Source organism: Atta cephalotes (assembly GCF_000143395.1).
Source record: "Atta cephalotes unplaced genomic scaffold scaffold00032, whole genome shotgun sequence".
NCBI lineage: Eukaryota > Metazoa > Arthropoda > Insecta > Hymenoptera > Formicidae > Atta > Atta cephalotes.
Window position 1 is genome coordinate 137599 of NW_012130096.1, and position 7070 is coordinate 144668.

The window sequence follows — 7070 nt, forward strand, 5'->3', positions numbered from 1 at the left end:
ATATTTAGTTGTAGATATATATATATATATATATATATATATATATATATATATATATATATATAGAACTATAAATATAATTATTGTTACTAACATTATAGGAGTAATAACAAAAATGGAGATCCTAATCATAATTCTTTTAATAGTAAAAAATATCAAGCGCTTTTCTCTTAACAGAAAAAGGAGGGAAGGGGAACAAAAAAATTGAGCCACAAGGCGCAGTTTTTTATGTCACTTCGTACTCGCACCTCGCTTGAAGCTCGGTAAAAAAAATTACCTATTTCCTGGAAGTCAGCTTTGGCAATTCCATCGAAATCGTCGATTCCGAAACGATACGAGGCAGAATTGTTTACTAGGGCTCCAAATTCAAGGAACCGTGTCATTGTACGTGCACAAATTTTTTTCACATTTTCGGAATCGGAAGGTCCTTACAGTCTCGTTTCGATCGAAGCTTAAATATCTACATAGAGAAATGTGAAATATATTTTTAGTTTCTTCTCCTATTTCGTACATTAATATCCAATTTTTAATGTTAACAATGAACTATTTTTCCACTGTTCTTACGCGCTAACTAATCAAACTAACGAACTGTTAACAACGACTCGTTTCTATATTCTACTTTAATATCATGGAATAATATCATGTTGTACGACGTGGAATAATTCTCCCTGCAATTTTTTACGCTTTCGTAAATTTTTATTCGTAATTTGAAAAATCGCGAGTCTCGCGAAATGTGACGTGTGCTTTTGCAGAAGAATTTAACGCGATATGCAATACTAAATTATTAAAAAGGCAGTACCTTACGATTCTCTGTAAAGTTGAACTTTTTCCAGCGTAACATTTCGTATGCAATGACCCGGGAGATAAACTGAAGGAGGAAAAAAAATACAGGGTTCCTCTATTCCTGCCGTCTCTATTATAAAAAATAGAAAACAAGGTAAAAAGTACACACGGCGCTACATTATGCAGCTGCATCCAATCTGGAGTCGATGTTTCTTCAATGCAAAGGCGGGCAAATGTTACTTCTGTCCTCGTTGTCTTTTTTTTTTTCTAATATCGAGTTTTCAATACTCGATATTAGATATTCCGATAACTAAGCGCTAGATTAAAATCCGGTTTAAGTTAAAAGGCGGTCGGAATTAATTAAAAGAATTGATATTGTTATATGATTTTGTTATTTATTACAGAGTAATTTAGCGCGCGCGAAGGAGCCCGACGTTTTTAATCGTGTACAACTTTAGCAAGCTATTAACACTTCGACGTTCTAGTTGCGGAAAACTCGGCTCCAAGTTTCACTTAAAAAAAAAAATTTTCCTGTTAAAAGCAAGGCTAAGAAATTTCTTGCTTCCGTCAAACTGTACGAGCAAGTTCTTGCTTGAAGATGAGTAACCATAACGTACATTAAGTGCACTTACGCTACATTATTTCTCACAAGTAATTTTAGAATGGATTAAATGCTAGACCTGCGGCAGTGCGGAAAATGACAAGAGTTTCGGAAGGGTTGAATTTTTAGGACAATGCGTATTTATAATCCTTTCTAGAAAGAAAATAAATAAATTAATAATATAATGAATTTAATAATTAATTTAATATTTAACTTTTATTAAATAATTAAAGAATTTGCTTAAAGAATTTACTTAAAATATTTGATTAAATTTATTTACAATATTAAATAATTTATTAATAAATTAAATAAAAATAAACAGTAAAGTATATAAATTCAGTGATAAATCCAACAATTTGTTGAATTTTTAATTTTTTTGTGGTTTATTTGTGACACACAAGGATAAATGTAGTAGCATATTACCTTTTCATAAACTTAACAATTATTATAAAATTATTGCAAGCGATAGCCATTTTTTTAAAAATATATACAGAAAACAATTGGAAAGTGAAATGAGTGAATTTTTCAGATAGACTTTCAGATAAATCTTTGAATACATTGTTATATTTATCCAAATGTTTCACGATTTATCTCAACCGATTCTGCGCATGATGTGTCGCATTTTGAATTTACGATATCATATAAACTTTTCGATCTTTAATTTATCGTTAACGCACATTTTCATGTTGCTGCCTCAGCTTTATTTCCGGAGGCTCTTTAACAGTTGATGAATATACGTGTTCATTTATCGATTTATTTTTCCATTTATGAATCTCTTTATTTATTAACGCTGTCTATATTATTGGAAACGAAAAAGGATGCTACTGGAAAACGGGAGTTTCCCTACGGCAATAACAGTTCTGTCTGCATAATGTGATAATCAAAAATATAGCATCATTCGGCAGGCGCGAAACGCAGATAAATGGAGAAAAAAAGAGGGGAAGGGAGAGGGAGGGAGGAAGACGCGCGCGAGATATTTCATTATAAAATATGATTAATTTTAAAGTGCCGTTACGGCCCAGTTTTCGCATGGCAATCCGGTCTCGCGGTTGTTCTCTGTCGAAAAGAAATAACGCGAAAATAACAACGAGACTGCGCGAGCGCGTGGGATCGATATTGTAATGTGTTTGTCTATTAAACTACGCGAACTGAAACTTTGCAAAAAAGAACCGTCTACGGAACGTTGCGCGCCGGCGATATTCTATTATCCTATTCCGCGCACTGATTTAATTGTGAATGGAAACCAATTTCGTGATGCTGGACGTATTGCGAAAAAATTCTCAATATTACGCCCCGTTTTTTGCACTGCTCCCTAGCGCTCTGTGTACTATTTGTGTCATTATACTTTTATCGGTTCGTAAAAAGCTCAGCGATATTCCATCTTCTCGTTCGTACGCCGATTTACGTAGGTATGTTCCATTTAATCATTTCTATATCCCTTGTTTATTACATAATAATATAATTTTTCCGTAATTGACTACCGCACGCTACAACGGTACCAGAATTGAATTGGGTCGAAGAAAATTTTACTACGGCATGCAATTCGTATCTTCCTAATTGGTTCGATTGCTTTTTAATTTACATTACGCGATTAACGCATTCGTTCCAAACTTTGTCAAATTCTCATTAACGAATGTTATATATTTGTAACATCCTTCACTTTATTAATGTACATTTCTCATTAACAAGGAACCGTCATTAATGTACGTTTCTCATTAACAAGGAATCGCCATTAATTAATTTATCAGTTCAGATTCTATTACATTTAATATATAATATTGTTCGAGGAAGATCTCGGCAAACTCAGTTTTACCGATACAGAATCAAAAATACAAACATGTAAAAAAAAAAAACAGATGTACTTTATTTTCGTTTTTCCTTTAATATAACATCGTATTTACTCAGCTCTTTTTCGTTAATGAAACTTGTTAAAAATAATTATACGTTTTTCTTGCTAAAAATGTGACATATTCTGGAGGGAAAAAAATGGCCTTTGAAAGCTGGAGTTGAATTCGACCCAGTTTCGGTAGCCTATTCGTGTTAACGCACACGCATACACGTGGATATACGTTCGCGCGCACACGTAAGCACCCGCGTTTTTAATTTGTGAAAACGTTTCAATTCCGAAAATCAAACAGTTCGATAATTGAATGGTAGATTAAAATATCGTTGAGGCAGAACGAATGTGTTACTTAAAGAGAAGAAGCGGTTTTATTATTGATATATTCGGTCTTTCCCGCGCATGTTTACGCGGTACGATAACGCGATACGTCGTGCAGAACTTGTGGCACCATAATATATCGTTCCATTTGCATCCTATACATCCTCGTAATCTTGTATTACTTTTCTTCGAGCACTTAGGTGCGGTTGTTGCCTCGCCATTTGTTTTATTAAACTAGTGCAACGACCGCGGGTGGATATAAGCCAAAATAACTATATTATACTCGTGTGATTCGTGTCTTTTCCTCGGCACGGAAGGTATGAGCTTCGAAGGTATGAGGAGGTAAAGCATCAGATTTTACATGTTGAAAATTATGTGTCATTCATAAATCACGGCTTGGGAATGGCGTTATCAAAATATCTGTACATCAGTTAATTATTGCGCGGTCACGTAAATAGAAGCCGACGTTAAGCGGTATGTTTGTCATAAACAAGATGAAGCTAAAAATATCGATGAACACACGATTCATTGTGGACATATATTCTTGAATAAATCCGAAATCGGTTCTTTGATCACAAAGAACGTTTAATCACAAGTCTATATTCGCTTATTTAACCTCGCCTCTGACGTTCAATATTCCGGCGATTAACCCTCAGCATTTCAGCGCAGAGGACGTAATCGGGCCTCTGTAATAAGGTTTCCACGTGCGATGTTATCAGCATATAGGTATTGGACACAAATACTTGCGTTCACGTAGAAACTGTCGACAAGAGTTAGCGAATCCTCAAAACATCGGACTCGGAGAATTCTCTTGAATCGTGGCTAGGATCGATTGTAATGCAACCGCGATACGAGATTATACGCAAAGGATACACAAACAGTCGAGGTACCTAAAAATTTAACGGTTTTGCTGAAGTATTTAAAAATGTTACTAGATGTAGATCTGAAAATAATTTTATTGGTCCATTAAAATAATTAAAAAGTCTTAAATTTGAATTTCAATAAAAAATTTGATTTTACATGAATATCTAGTGTTGGCTCTGAATGTATTTTTATTTATATGAGAATGAATGCTCAAATGGATCGCTGCTCTGTTGAATTCATAATGTCGAATTATACGTAATTTGAATTATTTTTCGTTTCTATGGATCGCCACTTTTAGTCAATATATCATTAATTTAACTAAAACAGTAGAGTTAAACAATTTAACTAAAGAAACTATATTATGTTTGTCTTAAACTTAGTTTATTATTTACTAAGAGCACACGTTGCACCTCGTTGCACTTTGTACGGACGTTGTTTACTTTGAAACTAACTACAGACATGAATTGATTTACGTTTTGACATATAAGATTAAAAATAACAATATTGTTTAACTCAAGAGATTGCGTTATCATTGTTGCTTTGATATCTAACAGTGTAGAACTTTTTGGAGTATTATTATAGCATACTTGAATGTTTCCATAATTATTTTGATGATCCAACATAATTCTTTTTAGATCTATATCTGGCTAAATTGTTAGATACTTTAGCAAAATTTTCTCTTTCCATGTACAGATAGAGGATAGCACAGATGTAATTATGTAATCAGGAGACAGTAATGAGAAGATTGACACGTAAAAAAATGAAGAAAAAAAGAAGTTGCGAATCTTGTCATATACCGATCATGAGTATCCTTCCGGGAATCCATTTTCTCTTTCTTTTTTTCTTTTGAATAACTGAACTATAAACTCCGTGATCTTCGATGGGAACATGTTCCCTCTTTCTCCTCTGATCTGGGATATCACGTAATTACGAACTTGAACTTTCGAGTAGCTGACGAGGGGCCAGATCGATGAGCAGCTTTTCTCATTCGGCCCTTCCTTTCGGCTGGAGAAACTTCGACCAAGCGGTAGCAGTAAAATTCTGACCTATAATTGCGATCGTTTAGCTATATTTCTTAAAACTGATAATGCATGAGGAGAATATTAGTGGTGTGCCCCGGCGATTTAGAAGCTGATTACATCAGTTGCACTGACAGCAAATTGACGTTGACCGCATTGCGCGTTAAGCCTCTGCTGGCAAAGCTTGCAGAAATATAACATCGAGATTGGTGGCAAAGATCGATCGCGGGGATCTGCTGTTTTGTAACCGTAACTAGTATATTTTCTGCATGAAAGAACGATTTTTCTCAAGTATCTAAAAATTTAGCTATTCTGTAAAACTTTTAGAGTGAATCTCAGTTTGAAAAGTGAAGTCTCTCTTAAAATTCAGCCATTCTTTTTCAAGAACTGACTCAATTTTTGCTCTTTAGAATCAGATTTCACTTCAAAGAATTTGAAGAGTACATACAAATCTGAAAATAATTTTGTTAAATCATTAAAATAATTATATGGGACACTTAATCATAGAATGCTATCTCTGTTGAGTAATACAGTATTAATTATTATCCGTAAAATTTCAAGTGCAAGCAATTAGATTATTTTTAATCAGTGTGTAAGTTAATAAGTTTTTCATTTTCTCTAAAACTTTTAGAGTGAATTTCACTTTAAAGACTGAAATCTCACTCTTAAAGATTGAAAATTGAGCCACTCTTTTTCAAGATTATAATTTTTATTCTTTAAAAGTGTGAGATTTCACTCATCACTTTATATTTTTAATAACAGACATTTAACCAAGCCAAGCCAAAGGAAAATCAAGGAATACCTGAAGTATTAATCGATTTGCTAAACGATAAACTTGAGTCTTTCATAATTGAAAAATTGCATGCAGGTATCTCATCTTCGTTAAGGAATGATCGATTTTAAATCGTTCGTGGAATAACTCAAATTAATATCATATCTTTTTAGAATACTTGCCAACGAGCGATTGTCAAACTTGCCATTCTTTTTCCTTGCTTTTCCACTGAACTAAGCGATATATAATAACTTTGACTTTATTTCTTGTCGTGTACTCTTCGCAAGACTACTATATATGTATCGGAACGTTTCAAGTACGTATATTTGCCCCATCGTGGTGAATATCGTCCTCTACTATATCCATTTCGCTCGTTCGCGCTCGTTTTTCATGGACTCGTCGCCGGTTGCTGGCGGCGCCGGCGAGATGCAGCTCGGCGAGCGTCATCCTCGTCCTCGTCGGCGCCTTTGCGAGTTTCCTCGCTTTCTTCATGGTTTCCATCCTCATTCCTCTCTCACTTCACGTGACAGACTGTGCTACACGGTCTTCTTATTCCGTTCCTCTCGAGATCATGCGGATATAGCTAGGCTAAATGGAATCGCAGCATCGCCGTGTGCTATCGCACGCCAAATGTTCTTTGTTCCTACATAATACGTAGGAAACTGAGGAGAGAGAGAGAGAGAGAGAGAGAGAGAGAGAGAGAGAGAGAGAGAGGAGGAGGAGGAGGAGGAGGAGGAGGAGGAGGAGGAGGAGGGAGGGAGGGAGGGAGGAGGAGGAGGAGGAGGAGGAGGAGGAGGAGGAGGAGGAGGAGGAGGAGGAGGAGGAGGAGGAGGAGGAGGAGGAGGGAGGGGGAGAGAGAGAGAGAGAGAG